This window comes from Mesoplodon bidens (genome assembly GCF_964165515.1).
Source record: "Mesoplodon bidens genome assembly, chromosome: 18".
NCBI classification, from domain to species: Eukaryota; Metazoa; Chordata; class Mammalia; order Artiodactyla; family Ziphiidae; genus Mesoplodon; species Mesoplodon bidens.
Window position 1 is genome coordinate 16128223 of NC_138175.1, and position 23504 is coordinate 16151726.

General features: G+C 35.7%; 1 protein-coding gene and 1 long non-coding RNA gene across 2 annotated transcripts in view; one reads left to right on the forward strand and one right to left on the reverse strand.

Annotated features, from left to right (window-relative positions):
• Nucleotides 1-9687, reverse strand: part of LOC308605845 — a 191336-nt gene extending 181649 nt beyond the window's left edge. The window contains exon 1 of the long non-coding RNA XR_014013729.1: nucleotides 9645-9687. This is a non-coding gene — a long non-coding RNA (uncharacterized lncRNA). The remainder of the gene's footprint in view (nucleotides 1-9644) is intronic.
• A 163-nt stretch (nucleotides 9688-9850) lies between these two features.
• Nucleotides 9851-23504, forward strand: part of LOC308605327 (uncharacterized protein) — a 198165-nt gene continuing 184511 nt past the window's right edge. Inside the window, exon 1 of the mRNA XM_081215231.1 lies at nucleotides 9851-10041. The gene's annotated coding sequence lies outside the window, so the exon portion shown is untranslated. The remainder of the gene's footprint in view (nucleotides 10042-23504) is intronic.

The window sequence follows — 23504 nt, forward strand, 5'->3', positions numbered from 1 at the left end:
CTGTACAAAGTTCTAATAATTCCTATCCATGTTCTGCAGGTCTGGGCCTCCTGTTTGCTTTATTTATCTCTGTGGATAGTGATTTTTAAATGACCCTAGCGCTCTGAACTTCTATAAAGCCCTACAAAAATTTCTCTTCCCAGGTAATGGGCTTGACAGTATAGATAGGATAAATTTCTGTCTTATTTGAAGACAAGGATGAAATCTTTATAATTCCCTAAAACCAGAATGGGGCCTGATATCAATAAACTAGAAACCATTCAGGTACCCATTTGTTTCAGCTGTGTAACCTGTTTCTCAGGGGACCTCCTGACTAGGTGATAAGCTTTTAACTAAATTCCTATGCCATGTAAGAAAGATCTCCTTATGGCTTTCCTCAAACCCCGCATCCTTGTTTTCCTCTCTCTGAGATTATTTCATGGTTTCAAAAATCTCCTAGAAGGCACTGATTTGACTGCTGAGAGTAGCACCGCTTTCCAAAATATACATTGGTGCAATTGCTTCCAGGTCATCATACTTTACATTTTTGATTAGGGTACTATTCCCAGAAGAAACCACAACTTCTTTAAAAGAAGTTATATGATTGTGACCTCATAGAAGCAATTCGTCCTCCCCCAACATCCTTTTCTTGGTTGGTTCGTATCTTTTCTCAGTTGTACATTTGATATTGTGCTCTTTTATAAGTAAAAAAATTTTAGTTTCTATATCCCTTCCACGTTCTACCTCCATTGTGTTGTGCCCTTTGTATTTTCTTACAAAAATTATTTGAAATATTTTAGAAATAAAAATCAAGTAAAACTTCTACATATCTATCATACAGCTTAAGAAATAACACATTGCCAAATACAGTTTAAGCACTCTATAATTTCTCCCTTAATGACATTCTTCCTCTCTTCCCCACCTCCCTACAAGTTCATACCACAAGTTATCTCCAAAACAAATTACTACCTGGAAGCTGATGTTTATGATCCCCATACATTTTTTTTATACTTTTACTAAATTATGTAGTGTTATATATTTTTTTAAACTTTAATTTGATATTATACATATTATAGATTCCTCGGAAATCTTTTTTTTTTGCTCAAACTATGATTGTGAGGTTCATCATATTGATACGTTATTTCTCTGGTTTGTTATTTTAATACCTTCTTCACTTTTTCATTCTGAGAATATACAACCATTTTTATAATCATTCTTCTAATGATGGACATTAAGTTAGTTTCCATGTTTTTGCAATTATAAACAATCCTGTTTGAACAATCCACTAATGGGTTATAACTAGTAGTTTTCTCCCTTTTTTTGAACAGCTTTATTGAGACATAATTCACATACCACAAGATTTGCCCTTTAAACTGTACAACTCAGTAGGTTTTTAGAATTATCACAAACTACGCAGCCATCACAAGTATCTAACTGCAGAGCATTTTCATCATTTCCCCCCAAAACCCCATACCCACTCCCCATTCTCCCCGTCCCAGTGCCTAGCAACCACTAATCTACATTCTGTCTCTATAGATTACCTATCTTGGACATGTTAAATAAAGAGACTCATACAATACATGGCCTATGTGACTGGCTTCTTTCACTAAGCATGTTTTTCAAGGTTCATCCATACTGTAGCATGTATATTAATTTGATTGTAGTGATGACTTAATAGGTGTATGCCAAAACTTATCAAACTATATGATTAAATATATGCAATTTGTTGTATGTTAATTATAACTCAGTAAAGACTGTTACAAGACAAAGAAGTACACTACATAATGATCAAGGGATCAATCCAAGAAGAAGATATAACAATTATAAATATTTATGAACCCAACATAGGAGCACCTCAATACATAAGGCAAATGCCAACAGCCATAAAAGGGGAAATTGATAGTAACACAATAATAATAGGGGACTTTAACACCGCACTTACACCAATGGACAGATCATCCAAACAGAAAATAAGGAAACACAAGCTTTAAATGACACAATAGACCAGATGGATTTAATTGATATTTATAGGACGTTGCACCCGAAAGTGGCAGAATACACTTTCGTCACAAGTGCACACGGAACATTCTCCAGGATAGATAACATCTTGGGTCATATATCAAGCCTCGGAAAATTTAAGAAAATTGAAATCGCATCAAGCATCTTTTCTGACCATGATGCTATGAGATTAGAAATCAATTACAGGGGAAAAAAACTGTAAAAAACACAAATACATGGAGGCTAAACAGCACACTACTAAATAACCAAGAGATCTCCAAAGAAATCAAAGAAGAAATAAAAAAATACATAGAAACAGATGACAATGAAAACACAACAACCCAAAACCTATGGGACAGAGCAAAAGCATTTCTAAGAGGGAAGTTTATAACAATTTAATCTCACCTCAAGACACAAGAAAAATCTCAAATAAACAATGTAACCTCACACCTAAAGCAACTAGAGAAAGAAGAACAAAGAAAACCCAAAGTCAGTAGAAGGAAAGAAATCATAAATATCAGAGCAGAAATAAATGAAATAGAAACAAAGAAAACAATAGCAAAGATCAATAAAACTAAAAGCTGGTTCTCTGAGAAAATAAACAAAATTGATCAGTCTTTAGCCAGACTCTTCAAGAAAAAAAAGGGAGAGGACGCAAGTCAATAAAATTAGAAATGAAAAAGGAGAAATCACAACTGACACCATAGAAGTACAAAGGATTATAAGAGACTACTACAAACAACTATACACCAATAAAATTAACAACCATGAAGAAATGGACAAATTCGTGGAAAGGTACAATTTTCCAAGACTGAACCAGGAAGAATTAGAAAATATAAACAGATTTTTCACAAGTAGTGAAATAGAAGCTATAATCAAAAATCTTCCAACAAACAAAAGTCCTGGTCCAGATGGCTTCACAGGTGAATTCTATCAACATTTAGAGAAGAGCTAACACTTATCCTTCTCAAACTCTTCCAAAAAATTGCAGAGGAAGGAACACTCCCAAATTCATTCTAAGAGGCCACCATCACCCTGATACTGAAACCAAATATATCACGAAAAAAGAAAATTACAGACCAATATCACTGATGAACATAGATGCAAAAATCCTCAACAAAATACTAGCAAATAGAAGCCAACAAAACATTAAAAGGATCATACACCACGATCAAGCCCAAGGATGCAAGGATTCTTCAATATTCGCAAATCAATCAATGTGATACACCATATTAACAAATTAAGGAATAAAAACCATATGATCATCTCAATAGATGCAGAAGCTTTTGACAAAATTCAACACCCATTTATGATAAAAACTCTCCAGAAAATGGGCATAGAAGGAATCTACCTCAACATAATAAAGGCCATATATGACAATCCCACAGCAAACATCATTCTCAATGGTGAAAAACAAAGCATTTCCACTAAGATCAGGAACAAGACAAGGATGTCCACTCTCGCCACTGTTATTCAACATAGTTTTGGAAGTCCTAGCCACAGCAATTAGAGAGGAAAAAAAAAAAGGAACACAAATTGGAAAAGAATTAAAACTGTCACTCTTTGTAGATGACATGATACTATACATAGAAAATCCTAAAGATACCACCAGAAAACTATTAGAACTAATCAACAAATATGGTAAGGTTGCAGGATACAAGATTAATGCATAGAAATCTCTTGCATTCCTATACACTAACAACTAAACATCAGAAAGAGAAATTAAGGAAACAATCCCATTTACCACCACAACAAAAAGAATAAAATACCTAGGAATAAACCTACCTAAGGAAGGCAAAAGCCTTGTACTCAGAAAACTATAAAACACTGATGAAAGAAATCAAAGATGACATAAATAGATGGAGAGATATACCATGTTCTTGGATTGGAAGAATCAATATTGTGAAAATGACTATACTACCCAAACCAATCTACAGTTCCAATGCAATCCCTATCAAACCACCAATGGCATTCTTCACAGAATTAAAACAAAAAAATTTACAATTTGTATGGAAACACAAAAGCCCCAAATAGCCAAAGCAATCTTGAGAAAGAAAAACAGAGCTGGAGGAATCAGACCTGACTTCAAACTATACTACAAAGCTACAGTAATCAAGACAATATGGTACTGGCACAAAAACATAAATATAGCTCAATGTTACAGGATAGAAAGCCCAGAGATAAACCCACACACGTATGGTCACCTAATTTACTACAAAGGAGGAAAGAACATACAACGGAGAAAAGACAGCCTCTTCAATAAGTGGTGCTGGGAAAACTGGACAGCTACTTTTGAAAGAATGAAATTAGAACACTACCTAACACAAAACACAAAAATAAACTCAAAATGGATTAAAGACCTAAATGTAAGACTGGACACTATAAACCTCTTAGAGGAAAACATAGGAAGAACACTCTTTGACATAAACCACAGCAAGATCTTTTGCGACCCACCTCCTGGAGTAATGAAAATAAAAACAAAAATAAACAAATGGGACCTAATTAATCTTAAAAGCATTTGCACAGCAAGGGAAACCATAAACAAGATGAAGAGACAACCCTCAGAATGGGAGAAAATATTTGCAAATAAATCAATGGACAAAGCATTAATCTCCAAAATATACAAACTGCTCATGGAGCTCAATATTAAAAAAAATAAACAACCCAATTAAAAAATGGGCAGAAGACCTAAATAGACATTTTACCAAAGAAGACACACAGATGGCCAGGAGGCACATGAAAAAATAGTCAACATCACTAATTATTAGAGAAATGCAAATCAAAACTACAATGTGTTATCACCTTAAAACGGTTAGAATGGGCATAATCAGAAAATCTACAAACAACAAATGCTGGAGAGGGTGTGGAGAAAAGGGAACCCTTTTGCACTGTTGGTGGGAATGTAAATTGATACAGCCACTATGGAGAACAGTATGGAGGTTCCTTAAGAAACTAAAGACAGAGCTACCATATGATCCAGCAATCCCACTACTGGGCATATATATACCCTGAGAAAACCATAATTCAAAAGGACACATGTACCCCAACGTTCACTGCAGCAGTATTTACAATAGCCAGGACATGGAAACAAGCTAAATGTCCAATGATACATGAATGGATAAAGATGTGGTACATATATACAAGGGAATATTACTCAGCCATAAAAGGAACGAAATTGGGTCATTTGTAGAGACGTCGATGGACCTAGACTAAAGTCTGTCATACAGAGTGAAGTAAGCCAGAAAGAGAAAAACAAATATCGTATATTAATGCATATATGTGGAGTCTAGAAAAATATTACAGATGAACCTATTTGCTGGGCAGGAATAGAGACGTAGATGTAGAGAACAGACATGAGGACACAGGGTGGGAAGCGGAGGGTGGGACAAATTGGGAGATTTTGTTTGACATAAATACACTACCATGTGTAAAATAGGTAGTGGGAACCTGCTGTATAGCACACGGAGCTCAGCTTGGTGCTCTGTGATGACCTAGATGGGTGGGATGGGGGGTGAGGGGTAGGAGGGAGGTCCAAGAGGCAGGGCATATAAGTATACATATAGCTGATTTACTTCATTGTACACCAGAAACTAACACAACATTGTAAAGCAATTATACTCCAAAAAAAATAATAATTAAAAGAAATATGCAATTTGTTGTACGTTAATTATAACTCAATAAAGCTGTCCAAAAAAATAGGCAAAAGATTTTAATAATGCTTCACCATAGAAGATATACATATAGCAAATAAATAAATGAAAGATGCTCTACATCATGAGTTATCAGAGAAATGCAATTAAAATTACATTGAAACATCAATACACACTGAATGGAATAGTTAAATTTTAAAATACTAACACCACCAAGAGCTGATGTGAATAACCAGAGCTGTTATAAGCTGCTGATAGGAAAACGAATGGAATAGCCACTTTGGGAAAAACTTTGGTAGTATTTTAGGATGTTAATCATACATTTATCTTATAACATAGCAGCTTCATTCCTAGGTAGTCACCCAGCAAAAATAAAAATCTATGGCCCCACAAAGACCTGCAGGCAAATGGTTATAGCAGCTTTATTACTAATAGCCAAAACCTGAAAACAACCCAAATGTCCATTAACTAGCTAATGGATAAACAAATTATGGTCCATATGTACAATGGAGTACTATTCACACACAAAAAGGAATAAACTACTGATACATGCAACAACATGAATGAATCTTAAGTGCATTATGCCAAGTGAAAGAAGCCAGACATAAAAGGCTGCATACTACAGAATTCCATTAACATCATGTTCTCAAAGTACAAACGTATAGTGGCAGATACCAGATCAGTGGTTGCTAGGGGATAGGTATGGGATCTGAGAATTGATGATAAAGGAGCATGAGGTAACTTTATAGACTAACAGAAATACTCTATATCTTGATTATGGTAGTAGTTCACAATTGCTTATATTTATCAAAATTCATAGAACTATACTCCTAAAAAGAGTGAATTTTACCATATGTAAATTCAGCCTCAATAAAACTGACTTTAATAAAAAGCAGCAGCCAGGGGGTGGAAAAAAAGACACATTACATACAGGAGAACAAAGATCAGAATGACTCCAAATATCTTACTAACAACAACACAAGACAGAAAACAACAGAATATTAAAGTACTAAAAAACACATTATATATTCAGCTTAAAAATAAATCTTTCACAAATGAAAGTGAACTAAAAACCTTTAAAAGTAAAAAAAAAAAAAAAAAAACCTAATAGAACCCATTACCAACAAGCCATACCATAAGCAATGTTAAAGGAAGTTCTTCAGACTGAAGAAAACTAATGAAAACTTGGATCTACAAGAAGAGATAGAGTGCCAGAAATGGTAAGATGTAGGCCAATAGAATTTACTCTCATTTTCCTAATTTCATTAAAACCTCTTCAAAAAGAAAGCACCAGGCCTGGATGGATGCACTGGTGTTTTCTATCAAATCTTTAACAAAAAATAATACCAATCCTATACAAAATCTTTCAAGAAATAGAGAAGAATACAACACATCTCAGATCATTTAAAGAAGTCAGACAGCACTGCCCTAATGCTAAAATCAGAAAATCACAAGAAAGCAAAACCAAGATAAATTTCCCTTATGGAACACTCTAAAGAAAAAAATTTTAAGATCACATTAAAAGACATAAAAACAATCAGGATATACTATGTTCATGGATGGAAAGACTGAATATTGTAAAGTTGACAGTTCTTCCCAAATTAATGTGTATATTCAAAGCAATTCCTATCAAAACCCCAAGAAGATTTCTCATGGTATTTAATAAACTGATCATAAAAATTAATATGGAAGATATAAGGGCCAAGAATAAATAAGACAAGAGAACAACTTGGTATAAAGAGAGCAGTTTAACCTACTGAATATTGTCTTAGTTTAGAGATAAGGTGATTTAAAACACTATGTTATATGTGCAGGGCGAGACAAATGAAACAGACTAGAAAAGCTCAAAAACAAAGGCAAACACACACACACACACACATATATATATATGTATATGTATATGTATACACACACACACACACACACACACACATATGTAGAAACTGTATGGGAATATGACATTATCCATTCAGTAAGGAAAGGATGTCCTATTCCAGGGTTCCAGGGGTTGGCAAACTTTTTCTGTTAAGGGTCAGACAGTAATATATCAGGCTTTGAAGCCCATATAGTCTCTGTCAAAACTACTCAACTCCGACGTTGTAGCACAAAAGCACCCAGACAACAACAAGTGGATGTACTTGTGTTCCCACAGAATTTTATTTACATAAACAGATAGTGGGTCAGATTTGGCCCATGGGCCAATGTTTTCCAAACAGGAACAAAACAACGAAAAATTTTTAGTTAAAACCATTTCTCACATCATACACAAAACTAAGTTTCAGATGAACTAAAGTTCTAATGTGAAAAAGTAATGCTTGATGATGTAAATTATATTCAGAACAAGCTAGTGGAATTTCACGATAAAAATCATTTTACTATAAGACATCCAAAACATTAAGGCACAAAAATTATTTTAACTCTTGATGTTGATCAAGTATTCTCCTAATTTTTATGTTAATGCAAAAAGATACAACATCTTGTCAATTTACTTCTTGTATACCTGTGTGCCCATACCCTCATCTGTGAATTACCTTCCTTTAATTTTAGAAAGCATTTCAGTGACTTCTCTAAAATTATTAACCCAGTGCTCAATTGAAAGTGGTGCTACTAATACAACTTCTTCAAGCTTTCCCATCCCAACTTTCTTCAGAACAAGTCTTAATTCAGAAGTTAAATGACGGCCATTTTTAAGAAGTAAAGCACTTAGCTGCTTTGGCTGTTTAACTATTTCTACTTTTTAAGAAATATAAATACACTTCTAGAACTGGACTGAGGTCCTATGGAAATCGGTACTTCAGAGTGGACTTTAAAACTCCCTGAAATTGATACAAAATTTTTGTGTGTATGTGTCATATTCTATACAAAAGATTCAAGGTTTTCCTTGCTTCTTAAAGGGGACTATGACCCCCCCCCCAAAAAAAAAAGTTAAGAACCTCTGTTCCAGAGGCTGGACATACAGAAAATCAAGTTGAATGATCAGATTAGAAAGAAAATAGAAGATTTTCATAGTCATAGACAGGGGATATAGGAAAAGATGTCCATTTATACTATAAAACTCTTTAAGTGGTTCTGAATTTCCATTTGAAATTCAGTCGATGGGGGTGTAGTGGGGGGAGTCAGATCATAATAGACACAGAAGGTTAATGAAGAGAACACTTTTCAATCAGTGTTTTTTTTTTTGCTTGTTTGTTTTTTATGTTACCGATCAAGCCTCAATTTCACTGTACCCCAACAGACCTATTGGCTTTGTTCTGTTTTAAGGTCTGGAAAGTATTCATAACGCCAAAACGAAATGTATGTGTTAACAGTGTCCGACCAAGAACAAAATAATCCTGTTTTCGACAGGAATCCAATCATTCAGAGTCAGCAACTGGGACAAGATCTTACATTTCTGTAAGCGCTTTATACAGCGCTTGCACTTGCCGCTTTCCAGCGGACCTTCACTGCGTCCAGGTGTGAAGAAGTGGACAGCAGCATCCTATTCCATGATAAGGAACGTTCTGGACTCAGTTTGTGAGATGTGGGGCGCTCCCCAGGTTGCTCAGGAGTCTTTTCCACACTGTCAAGGGCAGGTAGAAAGTTTCTGACAGTGTTGGTGATGGAGAGCCGGATATAATTACGAAAGAGGTCGGGGGGAGTCAAGTACGCTTAGGGGAGGTGTAAGCACGGCAGGGTCGGAGGGTTGCTACTGGGGAGGGAAGGAACTGAGAGACACCGCGAAAGAAGAGGAAAAGGGAGCGTCAGGAGGAGCCTCCCTCCAGGGGCGACAGAGTAGGGGCGGGCGCGTTGTCTCTGAGACGCGAGGAAAACGTGAGAGAAGAACCTAGAGGCTGCGAGGAAGCGAACAGAGGGGGCTGCCTCAGGGAGGGAAGCATCCCGGCTGAAGACCCTCATCTCGAGGCGGCTTGTTTGACTCAGCGTCCCTGCACCTCGGCCGCCCTTTTCGTCCTTCTCCCCTCAGGGTCGCTCACCACCCAGTTTGTTGGCTCCAGCAAGACGCCCAGCTGCCTTCCTTACCTCACGAACTCTCCGCGCCACAAATTCAAGTAAGACTCCCGGAGCCTCGCAGCCCGGAACATCTCCCAGAGTGAAGGACAGATGGACCAATCGAAGCCCGGCTGGCCGCAAGCGTACAGGACGGTGGGCGGGGCGAAGTGATGGGGTGGGACCAAGCAGCGCTGCCATGACGACGGCTTCCGGTGGGCGGGCTGTGGTGACTTATAGCCGGAAGGTGAGACGCCGCGGGAAAAGCGGTCCTGTTAGGTGGTCCAGGTGGTTTGGGGCTGAGGCCGTCTCCTCAAGAGTAACCGCGGGCCTGTGCTACGGTCACGCCTGCGGCCTCCGTTTCCTTTAGCCTTCTCTCTCACCAAACGATTTTCCTGTCCAGTTGTAAAGTGCAAGTTGTTTCCCCAAGGTAAGCGTGTAGTACCACCACCCCTTGTTGGGTAAGGGGTAACGGAAACTTGAGTCCACTTTGTCACCCGGGGAGCGGGTACTAAAAAAAGAAAAAGGTGAAAATTTGGGTTTCTAAACATTTAGTAATGGTTTACCGTGTGAATTTTTCCTGTATCGTACACAGTTTGTAGTCTTTAAATATTGGGTGCAACTTGAGTTACGGTTAAATTTAAAATTCTAGTTATTTCTGACCGTCAAATTTCATCTAAACCGGGTATTGAAGAGCTTAATTTTAAAATTTTATGTAACAGTCTAAAAGCTTCTCTAATTTAAGTTCTTAATCTCCCATAAGTCTGAAGTTAGATGGTAAGATGGGCAGGTGCTTTGAATTCAGACCATTACAGGAATCAAACTAATTAAGCCGAGGCTTCTCCTTTCTTAGATCATCACTTGAATCTAAAATAATTGAAACCAGGTGCTATGCATGGCTCCTTTGGTTCAGCGTGTATCTCTTTTGGCGATAATGGTCTCACGTAAGTCTCTCATTTATGGAAGAACGTAAGCATTGTTGAAATGATGGAGGAGAAGTAAGGCTTTCTGCAGACAAATAATACTTTAAAAAAAAAACTTACAGCTTTGAAACACATCTTTTAACAAAACAAAAGTCGTTAAATTCTTGTCTCCAAAATCTAAAAGAAAAATTCAGCAGAACTTATCTGCTTATCAAGAAGAAATTCTTCCTCTACACTTAAGACAGGGAAGCATTTATGAAAGCTTAGATCTATATGTGTTTAGGTTCCTGCCAACCCCTTTCTTAAAATTCCATCTTTAAAACTCCTTGCTATTGCTCTATTCACAATAGCCCGGAGCTGGAAACAACCTAAGTGTCCATCATCGGATGAATGGATAAAGAAGATGTGGCACATATATACAATGGAATATTACTCAGCCATAAAAAGAAACGAAACTGAGCTATTTGTAATGAGGTGGATAGACCTAGAGTCTGTCATACAGAGTGAAGTTAGTCAGAAAGAGAAAGACAAATACCGTATGCTAACACATATATACGGAATTTAAAAAAAAAATGTCATGAAGAACCTAGGGGCAAAACGGGAATGAAGATGCAGACCTACTTGAGAATGGACTTGAGGATATGGGGAGGGGGAAGGGTGGGCTGTGACAAGGCGAAAGAGAGGCATGGACGTGTATACACTACCAAACGTCAGGTAGATAGATAGTGGGAAGCAGCCGCAGAGCACAGGGAGATCAGCTCGGTGCTTTGTGACCGCCTGGAGGGGTGGGATGGGGAGGGTGGGAGGGAGGGAGATGCATGAGGGAAGGGATGTGGGAACAGATGTATATGTATGACTGATTCACTTTGTTATAAAGCAGAAACTAATTAAAAAAATGAATAAATAAACTTAAAAAAAAAAAAAAAAAAAAAAAAAAAAAACTCCTTGCTATTGAGCACTTTTCCAGCAGCTTGGATGAAACATTCCAAAGAACTTACTCAGCCTGAAGGTTAGAAATTTCATTAAATAAAAAATTAAATATATTAGAATACTTAGGTATGAAACATTAATGAACAGAGTAACACATTCTTCAGAAGAAGAGGCACTTAAGAAAACACAGGCCACCTGTGTTTGGCACTGTGGAGCCATCTACTGTGATGAGATTTGACAAGCAAGAGATCAAAAAATGGCCAGATTTCAAAAGAGACTGTTCTGTGAGCTGCTTATTGCCCTCATAGACCATTTGAAAATAAAACTAACTCTCAGCAGAAGCCCAAGAGGCTTTAGAGATGAACCAGACCATCCTTTGGATGTCAGTATTATACTGAACAAAGTCAGTTATACTGTTATTTATCTGCAGGGGGGAAATGCCTAAATTTTATAAGGATTTGAGACATTAATTAAGAAATATATAGTGGTTATAGAGTTTAGAAAGCCAAGAAAGGAGACCGGAATCTAAGGTAGATTTACTTGGGAAAAACAATGTTCTCTGTAGTAGCATTTGACTTTGTACTCTCCATTCCTCTCACCTAAATGTCCTCTCCCCTCTGCTTGGTTGAATCTTACTAATCTCTCAAGACCCAGGTCACATTCTGAATTTTTTTGAGCTGTAACCCATAGTTAACTCTCTCCCTCCAGAACATCTATAGAATTATAAATATACTCTTTATTTGGCTTTTTTTTCTTTAGGACTGGTAATGTTTTTATCATTTATGTTGATGAATGTATCTTACATATAGTTTACATATAGTTTGCCTCATCTGCTAAATTCTAAGCTACTTAGAGTTGTATTCACCACTGTACCTGGCAGAATGACTTGAACATGGTAAACATAATTCTGATGTAAAAATGCCTAAGTTAAGATTAGTATTAAACATAGTTGGTAGCTGCATTAGTTTTTTGGGTTTGCTGTAACAGAATACCACAGACTGAGGGAATAAACAGCAGCAATTAATTTACTCAATTCTAGAGGCTAGAAAGTCCAATATCAAGGTGTCAGCAGGGTTGATTTCATTCTGAAGCGTCTCTCCTTGGCATGTAGTTTTGCCTCTGTCTTCACATGGTCTTTACTTCATGGACATGCACATCTGTGTCCATATTTCTTCTTATAAGGACATCAGACATATTGGATTAGGGCCCATCCTAAAGACCTCATTTTAATTTAGTTACCTCTTTAAAGACCTTATCTCCAAGTATGGTTGCATTCTGAAATACTGGGGATTAGGACTTCAGCATATGAATTTGGGGGGGACACAATTCAGTCTGTAACAATAACCAACAGTCAAAAAGAAGAAATGATTGGGAACAGTTGTCTGTCATCATTAGAACTCTCATCTTTAGACCTATAGATAACATAATTGTCTACATCTGATTAGTGTAAGATAATAGGGAGTGGGAGAGCCTGTGGTAAGTCAGAGAGTGTTTGCCCAAAGACATTCAAATTAAAATTTGTCAAAAAACAAAAAACACAACACACACACACACATCCCAGCACACCAACAAAATACCGGATCATCCAAACAAACAAACAAAAACAAGCTGATTGGTTTTGGCTCATAGGGATCTGGTTTGCAAAAACCATCAGCATATTATTTCATTTGGAATCTATAACCTCTTAAGTAGATGCTGGACATACTAAGTATGTTTTTGCATATCCAAAGACATCTTCCCCAGATCCCATTGGTTCACACATAACTTTTTTATTGAGTACTTGCTTTATTGAAGGGACTGTACTAAGTGCCTTGCTGAGATTAAAATCCATAAATTTGGCCACATATATCCAAGAGTTACAAGGAAATCCAATTTTTGAGATAATTTATTAAATGTATAACCATGCATAATTTAGTATTTTGGGGGATACAGCTTTATCCTGTAAATAAATTAGAACTCTGAAAAAAATTCCTTGTCAGATTATGGGCTCTGATAAGGCCAAGGTTCTGATCTCAAATACAAGTGGAAAAGATAGGAGACATGTACAAAAATAATTATAGTGCAAGATAAAAATGAGACTGTAAGAGAATTATAAAGTACTGTGAGAAATTAGAGGAGGAAAAGATTTCTTCCAGGTTGGCGTGTTACTAAAAGTGTTTAATGAAATTAGAATTACTCTTTCTTGTAGCACTTGGTACACATTAACCAATGTGTTATATGTTAGTTATTTGCATATGTTCACAATTCCCCCAGTACAATCTGAAATACAGAAGAATGTTTTAATCTTTATATGCTCCAGTCTAGTGTTGCTCAAAAGTATCAGAGTCACCTGGGGAACTTTTTAACAATAAACTTTTCTCTACTCTGGCTCTATAGATTCTAATTTAGTAGGCCTGGAGGAATGCTAGAGAATCTCTGTTTTTAAAAGGTTTCTCCCACTTAATGATTCTGATTATCAACCCCACTCAGAACCTTCTGCCCTAGAGCACCTGGTATATAGTATGCTCTCAATAAGGTCTTGTCACATTAAATGAGTGGAGCTGTGATTTAGTAAGATTAAAAAGGCCCCTGTGTGCAGGATGAATTAGAGTGGAAAATATCCTAGAGGCAAGGAAATCCGGTTACAGATGTCCAGCTAAGAGATGAAGCAGGTTTAAACTAGGGTAGAGGCCACAGGAAAGGAGAGAAATGGATGAGAAACATTGAAAAGATAGAATATACAGAATTAGATGAAACTTGATAGTTGCAATAGTTCCCAAAACAGTGTGGCTAAGATTAACATGAGGTGTTTATTTAATAAGCAGGTTGCTGGACTCTTATGTATGAAATCCTGTTTGGCTGGTCCAAGGTGAAGCACATGAATCTGAAGTGGGTTTTTTTGTTTTTGTTTTTTTTGTTTTTTGCCGTACGCGGGCCTCTCACTGCCGTGACCTCTCCCGTTGCCGAGCACAGGCTCAGGACGCGCAGGCTCAGCGGCCATGGCTCACGGGCCCAGCCGCTCCGCGGCATGTGGGATCTTCCTGGACGGGGGCACAAACCCGTGTCCCCTGCATCGGCAGGCAGACTCCCAACCACTGTGCCACCAGGGAAGCCCCGAATCTGAATTTTTTTAAAAAATTTATTTTTTATTGGAGTATAGTTGATTAACAATGTTTCAGGTATATAACAAAGTGATTCAGTTATACATATACATGTATCTATTATTTTTCAAATTCTTTTCCCATTTAGGTTATTACAGAGTATTGAGCCAGTACTGTGCTATACAGTAGGTCCTTGTTGGTTATGTATTTCAAATATAGCACTGTGTACACATCAATTCCAAATTCCCAATCTATCCCTCCCCACACCCTTCCCCCCTGGTAACCATAAGTTCCTTCTCTAAGTCTGTGAGTCTGTTTCTGTTTTGTAAATAAGTTCATTTGTATCATTTTTTTTTAGAATCTGCATATAAGCAGTATCATATGATATTTCTCTTTCTCTGTCTGGCTTCACTTAGTATGATAATCTCCACGTCTATCCATGTTGCTGCAAATGGCATTATTTCATTGCTTGTAATGGCTGAATAATATTCCCTTACATATGTACCACATCTCCTTTATCCACTCATCTGTCAATAGACATTTAGGTTGCTTCCATGTCTTGCTGCTATGAACATTGGGGTGCATGTATCCTTTCGAACCATGTTTTTTTCTGGCTATGTGCCCAGGAGTGGGATTGCTGGGTCATATGGTAGCTCTGTTTTTACTTTTTTAAGTAACCTCCATACTGTTCCCCATAGTAGCTGTACCAGTTTACATTCCTACCAAGAGTGTAGGAGGGTTCTCTTTCCTCCACACCCTCTGCAGCATTTATTGTTTGTAGATTTTTTGAAGATGGCCATTCTCACCTGTGTGAGGTGATACCTTATTGCAATTTTGGTTTGCATTTCTCTAATAATTAGTGATGTTGAGCATCTTTTCATGTGCCTCTTGGCCATCAGTATGTCTTCTCTGGAGAAATGTCTATTTAGGTCCTTTGCCTATTTTTGATTGGGTTGTTTGTTTGTTTGCTTGTTTGATATTGAGCTGCATGAGCTGTTTGTAAATTTTGGAGATTATTCCCTAGTCAGTTGCTTTGTTTGCAAATATTTTCTCTCATTCTGTGGGTTGTCTTTTTGTTTTGTTTATCATTTCCTTTGCTGTGCAGAAGATTTTGAGTTTAATTAGGTCCCATTTGTTTATTTTTGTTTTTATTTATTTCCATTACTCTAGGAGATGGATTGAAAAAGATACTGCTGCAATTTATGTCAAAGAGTGTTCTGCCTGTGTTTTCCTCTAAGAGTTTTATAGTATCTTACATTAAGGTCTTTAATCCATTTAGAGTTTACTTTTGTGTCCAGTGTTAAAGAATGTTCTAAATTCATTTTTTTTTACATGTAGCTGTCCAGTTTTCCCAGTACCATTTATTGAAGAGACTGTCTTTCCTCTATTGTATACTCTTGCCATCATTGTCCTAGATTAATTGACCATAGGTACATGGGTTTATTTCTGGGCTTTCTATCTTGTTCCATTGATCTATATTTCTGTTCTTGTGCTGGTGCCCTACTGTTTTGATGACTGTAGCTTTGTAGTATGGTGTGAAGTCAGGGAACCTGATTCTTCCAGCTCCATTCTTCTTTCTCAAGATTACTTTGGCTATTTGGGGTCTTTTTTGTTTCCTAACTGAATCACTTTACTATACACCTGAAACTAACACAACATTGTAATTCAACTATATTTCAATTAAAAAGTTTAAAAAAATCAATCTTTATAATTCATTACATTAGCAGAAAAATATAACACATTTATTACATTAATAGTAAAAAAGAGTAAGTTACTGTCTTCTCAATAGTGTCAGGTAAAGCATTTGATAAAATCCAACAGCCATTGATGAAAAAACTCTCAGCAAACTAGGAGTACAGTGGACATATTTTAATCTGATAAGGATAAATGTATAAAAACACATGAACAAACATATTAAATAATGGGAACACAGTAAGAATGCCCACTATTAGTACTTTCATTTATTATTGAACAAGAATTTCTCAGTGCAATAAGGTAAGAAAAAATAAATAAAAAGCCTATAAACTGGAGAGGGCTTGAAGGAAAAACTGTTCTTATTCACAAATAATAAAATTCTATTCACCGAAAAATTTTAAAAACCACTACAGATAAACTGTTAAAAGTAATAGCAAAGTCAACTGAAACAAGTTTAATATTCAAAAATTAATTGTATTTCTATATACAAGCATCAAGAAGGAAAATAAAATTTGAAAACAATTAGGAATAACACTAAAAACATCAAATAAGTGGGAATAAATATAAGATGTGAAATAACTGTATTCCAAAAACTTTGAAACTATCAATACATATATAATATCTAAAATAGAGTGATATACCATGAAAAAATACAGTAAGATACCTCTTCACACTCAGTAGGATAGCTGTTATTGAAAAGAAAAGGAAAGAATGTGCAAGAGAGAGGGAGAAAGAAAGTGTTGGCAAGTATATAGAGAAACTGGAACACTCTTACGTTGCTGGTGGAACTGTAAAATAGTACAGTGGTTGTGGAAAACAGTTTGGCAGTTCTTCAAAAAGTTAAACATAGCAATTCCACTTCAAAGTGTGTAACCAAACAGGAATGTAAACAAATTCATGTACACCAATGTTCATAAAAGTGTTATTCACAGTTATCAAAAGGTAGAAACAACACAAGTGTCCATCAACAAATAAATGGTTAAACAAATGTGGTATATCCATACAATGGAATATTATTATGCCATACAAAGGAAGGCAGTTTTGAAAAATGCTGCAGGATGGATGGACTTGGAAAATATTATGCTAAGTGAAATAAGCCATATATGAAAGGCCTATATTTTATGATTCCAAAAGTTGTATGATTCACAAAGACAGGAAGTAGGTTAGAGGTTACCAGAGGTGGAGTAGAGGGAGCAAATGAGAAGTTAGTGCTTAATGGATACAAAATTTCTGTTTGGAGTGATGATGAAAACATTCTGGAAATAGTGGTGATGATCACACAACATTGTAAATGTACTTAATGCCACTGAATCATACACTTAAAAATGGTTATAATGGTAAAATTTATGTTTATGTGTATTTTAACACAATTAAAATTTATGTATAATATATATAAGAATTCAATGTAAGTATTGTTTTTGAGAATCACTGCTCTAACTTAGAAGTTAATGAGAAAAGCCTTTAGTTTTCTTTGTTCTGAGTCTTTGTTCCTATTTTAATCTTATTTAGGTTTTCTAAATAGATTTTTTTTTTGAGGATAAAACATAGTGAGCATGCATCAGGACTATTCTGGTATTCATTTTATGAACTAATGAGATACTTTTCAAATACAAATCATTCTCAGAAGAATTTGGTGCACTGGCCTAGTTATTACGGGTCGATTAGGCTTAACTGAGCTGGGGTTGTGAGGCTGAGAGTCCAGAATATGGAGTATCTAAGTAATAGTAAATCTGGAAGCCCAGTAAGAACAGAGTGCCTGACTTTTGTTATACAAACAGCATGATTCAAATGACCAATTTAACATTATCTATTGAAATAATAACTCTAAAAACATAATTAATATTGCCTCTTTAATAGGATAGGATGGGCTGTGCTACAGTAACAAACTGCTATATTTGTCTGGCATCACCTTCTCATCAACAGCTAACTGTAAGAAAGGCTGGAAAAATCCCCATGTATTTAGTCCCAATCTAACTGCCTTGGAGGCTGTTGTAGATTTGGTGTGATGAGGATATAGCACTGGCTCTTCCAGACTGACCTACATTTTAAAAATTTCTTCACAGTGATCTAAGTAATGTTTAAAGTAAGGTTAGACTTACTGAAGTTTTGTTTCAGGCTATTTCAGACAAAATAAGGAAAATTTTTCTTTATAGACAAGGTATGTATAGGTTTTGGAGATTCATGATTTCACAGTATTGGCAAAATTCAGTAGTAGAACTCATCAACTTGCATTGTTAGTGTTAAGTACAAACTGCGTGAATTATTAGTTGTATATTTTTAGTCAGTTCATTTAATTCAGTTTCAGCATCTGGAGATGGGGGCAGTAGTCCCAACCAAATGAGATTCTTATGAGGATAAAATGAGAAAAAGAAAATGAAAAGTGCCTTACACAATGTCTGATCCATTGGAGATTAGCATTAATGGTAGTTGTCATTATTAATTAAATGTTATTTGACTTTTCTACCTTTATACAATTTTGTGAATATCACATGAGAAAACATGAAGTCTTTTGAAATTTGCAAGGTGGTATATAGATATACACTTGGCAACTGATTATAGATCCCTTCTCTTTTCTGAACTTATTTTCATTATCTATAAATAAAAGTTTGATGATAGATACTTCCTTGCATTTTTCTCTGTTTTGTAGGGGTTAATCTCATCTCCCAAACAAGAATGTGTATACTGCTTGAAGGTAGCTAGTATTTCATAGCTCATGTTTCTCTTGTGTCTCCTACATCTAGCACAGTTCTGTGTTCTTTAGTAAAATACTCAGTAAACATTTGTTTACTTTTAGTAACTGGTGATTTCTAAGTAGGCCCTTAAGGATATCATGATTGCAATTAGAATTAAGTCACTTGGAACATGTGATTGCTGCTACACTCTTGAGAATTCCCATTAGTCAAAGGTGACCTTCCTATATATCCCAACAGATGCAGACCTGACAGAAGTGATTCATACCTCTCCAAACCACAACACAGATCTTTGCAGTCTGCCCTGCTTTCCAAGCCACTCTAAAACTAAAGCTACAGAAATAAATAAAGATTATTACTTATTTAGTGAGGCTGTTACTTACCAAATAGAAAACACTATTACCAGGCCTGTTGGTAGAGTTGGCTTAATATTTGTTCTCATGTACAATCTTAGATAATGCTTCCTCAAAAAAACTTTTTATCTGAATACAAATTTCAGGAGATTAGCACAGTACATACCCCAAAATATGTTGTCAATAATTTTTTGTGAAATTATATTGATAAAAGAACGTTGAGTCAGTAGCTCAGGAGATACTGTGTCTAAGAGTCTAACTTTGAAGTAAAAATGTTTTGAATTCTCAACTATGCCATTTATTAGCTATGTGACTGTGGGTAATGTGATTTAAGTATATGAGACAAACTCTCCTTTTCTGTTAAATGGGCATTACAATAGCTAGCTCATAGGTTTATTGTATTAAATGAGATAATCCAGGTGTAGCACTTAGCATAATACTAGATACCTAGTAAGTACACATTTCAGAGTAATTTCAACTGCAATCAAAAAATTTTTTTAACTCAAAATTACTCAAAATTTTCTAAAATGTATTCTCAAGTAAGAAGTTTCAAGATAAGATAGCTCCCAGGTTGGTTATTTCAGCTCCTCAGTGGCATCATCAGGATCCAAATCTTCTCCGTTGTTTCACTCTGGTATCCTCAAAGTGTTAGCCCTTGTCGTCAGACCAGATTTCCTCATGGTCAGAAGATGACCACTGCAGTTTCATTCTAATCAAGTCAAAACAGCGTTCGGCAAAAGAAAAAACACCATCTCTTCATCTGTGTTTCTTTTCAAAAACAGCAAAATCTTTCTCCAAAACTTTCCAGCACACTTGCCTTCATGACTCATTGGCTGGGCTATATCCTCACCTCCTGTGTGATCACTGGCAAGGAAAAAGGAATTATGCATTACCTAGGAACAGGCTTAGACAAATCAAGATTTATCCCCAAGTTTTTTGATTCTGTCACTTTTTTAAAGGGTGGATGCCTAAACAAAAATTGTTAACTAGGGGGAGATGACTGTATACTATAGCTATTAGTCTGCATAATAGAATATTTGCCATTGTTTTTTTTATCCTCACATGAAGGAGATTCGGGTATCTGAATCACTGCTCAGTTACTTGCCCTCATCATCCATCAGTTACATCACTCTCATCAGCATGTTAGACAAACTAATACCAATTTCATTCTTTTTTAATCTTTTCATTCTGTTATGTTGCAGCTACTGACAGAAGGTTACTGAAGTGTCACAGCTAAAAATGTCAAATGCCTAGGAATATCAGGTTTACCTGAAATAGATCATAAATATAAATGACATGCTAACTATAGCTACTTTCTTAGGGTGAATTTCATCTTAGGACAGAAGCAAATTTATGGCATTACTATACGTGACTTATAAATACAAAATCTTGCTTTTCAAGCTAAAAGAAAAGCTGTTAAAAAGAATTTACTTCCCATTTAGATTAGGTAATCTATTTTATTAGCACTAAGATGAGAACCAAATAAGAAATTATAACATGTTTGTGAAGGAAAACAAGGAATGGTCCAGAAGCATTTTTCATTATACCAAGTATTTATAAAAGGGAAGGGGTATAATTACATAGAAGTATATACGGGAAATGCTTTAATTTCCATTTTCTTCCTCTATAACTCCGTTTAAAAATCTGTTTGCTACTATGGACTTGGCTTGATAAATAAATAATTTTCAAAAGAAACAAGAAATTTACATAATCTATCTTTTTACCCTCTATTTCCCTAAAGTCTATAAATTGAAAAAAATATTAGCCCTTGGAAACAACTGGAGAAAAGAGTGAGACCTGATTTAGAAGACGAGGGTAAAAATTCATTAAGAAAAATCCCCCTACAAAAAAAATCAATTATAAGAAATTTTCTTGGTTTTGTACCATCATCTTCCTTTTTTCATGGAGAAGTGCTACTGATAGTTTGTCTCATTGGAAGCATTTTTAAAACATCTGTAATATAGATAACTAATAGAACAGATATTAGTATGGATTTCTGTTGTATATAACCATGACATATGGTAAAATTAGAACTATCTGAAGAATGAGGCATCATATCTATAATGAAAATTTTCATATTAAAACCTTATATCTAGAAAGTTCTTCAGTGGGACTGTTAATATTTGTCAATATATTTTCTAAAAGCGGCAATTAAAAAAATTTTTTATTGGAGTATAGTTGATTTACAATGTTATGTTAGCTTCAGGTGTACAGCAAAGTCAATCTGTTATACATATATCTACTGTTTTTAAGATTCTTTTCCCATATAGGCCATTACAGAGTATTGAGTAGAGTTCCCTGTGCTATATAATAGGTCCTTATCAGTTATCTGTTTTATATATAGTAGTGTGTATATATCATTCCCAGTCATCAAGTTTATCCCTCTCCCACCCTTACCACCTGGTAACCATAAGTTTGCTTTCTACATCTGTAACTATTTATGTTTTGTAGATAAGTTCACTTGTACCCTTTTTTAAAATTCCACATATAAGCCATATCCTATGATATTTATCTTTGTCTGGCTTACTTCACTCAGTATGACAATGTCTAGGTCAGTCCATGTTGCTGCAATGGCATTATTTCGTTCTTTTTTATGGCTGAGTAATAATATTCCATTGTGTATACGTACCACATCTTCTTTATCCATTCCTCTGTTGATGGATGTTTAGGTGGCTTCCATGTTCTGGCTATTGTAAATAGTGCTGCAGTGAATATTGGGGTGCATGTATCTTTTCGAATTACGGTTTTCTCCAATATATGCCCAGGAGTGGTATTGCTGGATCATATAGTAGCTCTGTTTTTACTTTTTTAAGTAACCTCCATACTGTTCCCCATAGTAGCTGTACCAGTTTACATTCCCACCAACAGTGTAGGAGGGTTCCCTTTCCTCCACACCCTCTCCAGCATTTATTGTTTGTAGATTTTTTTAAGATGGCCATTCTGACCTCTGTGAGGTGATACCTCATTGCAGTTTTGGTTTGCATTTCTCTAATAATTAGTGATGCTGACCATCTTTTCATGTGATTTTTGGCCATCTGTATGTCTTCTTTGGAAAAATGTCTATTTAGATCTTCTGCCCATTTTTTGATTGGGTTGTTTCTTTTTTAGATATTGAGTTGCAGGAGGTGTTTGTGTATTTTGGAGATTAATTCCTTGTTGGTTGCTTCATTTGCAAATATTTTCTCCCATTCTGAGGGTTGTCCTTTCATTTTATTTATGGTTTCCTCTGCTGTGCAAAAGCTTTTAAGTTTAATTAGGTCCCATTTGTTTATTTTTGTTTTAATTTCCATTACTCTAGGAGGTGGATAAAAATATATCTTGCTGCAATTAATGTCAAGAGTGTTCTGCCTGTTTTCCTCCAAGAGTTTTATAATATCTGGCCTTACATTTAGGCCTTTAATCCATTTTGAGTTTATTTTTCTGTATGGTGTTAGGGAGTGTTCTAATTTCATTCTTTTACATGTAGGTGTTCAGTTTTCCCAGTACCACTTATTTAAGAGGCTGTCTTTTCTCCATTGTATATTCTTGCTTCCTTTTTCATAGATTAGGTGACATAGGTTTGTGGGTTCACCTCTGGACTTTCTTGTCCTGTTCCATTGATCTGTATTTCTGTTTTTATGCCAGTACCCTACTGTTTTGGTGACTGTATCTTTGCAGTATAGTCTGGAGTCGGGGAGCCTGATTCCTCCAGCTCCGTTCTTCTTTCTCAAGATTGCTTTGGCTATTCAGGGTCTTTTGTGTTTCCATACAAATTGTAAATGTTTTTGTTCTAATTCTATGCAAAATGCCATTGGTAATTTGATAGGGATTGCATTGAATCTATAGATTGCTCTGGGTAGTACAATCATTTTCTCAATACTGATTCTTTCAATCCAAGGATATAGTATATCTCTCTCCATCTGTTTGTGTCACCTTTTATTTCTTTTGTAAGTATCTTATAGTTTTCTGAGTACAAGTCTTGTGCTTTTTTAGGTAGGTTTATTCCTAGAAATTTTATTCTTTTTGATGCGATGGTAAATGGGGTTGTTTCCTTGATTTCTCTTTCTGATCTTTCATTGTTAATGTATAGGAATGCAAGAAATTTCTGTGTATTAATTTTGTATCCTGCAACATTACCAAATTCATTGATGAGCTCTAGTAGTTTTTTCGGTAGCGTCTTTAGGATTTCTACATATAGTGTCATGTCATCTGCAAACAGAGACAATTTTACTTCTTTTCCAAT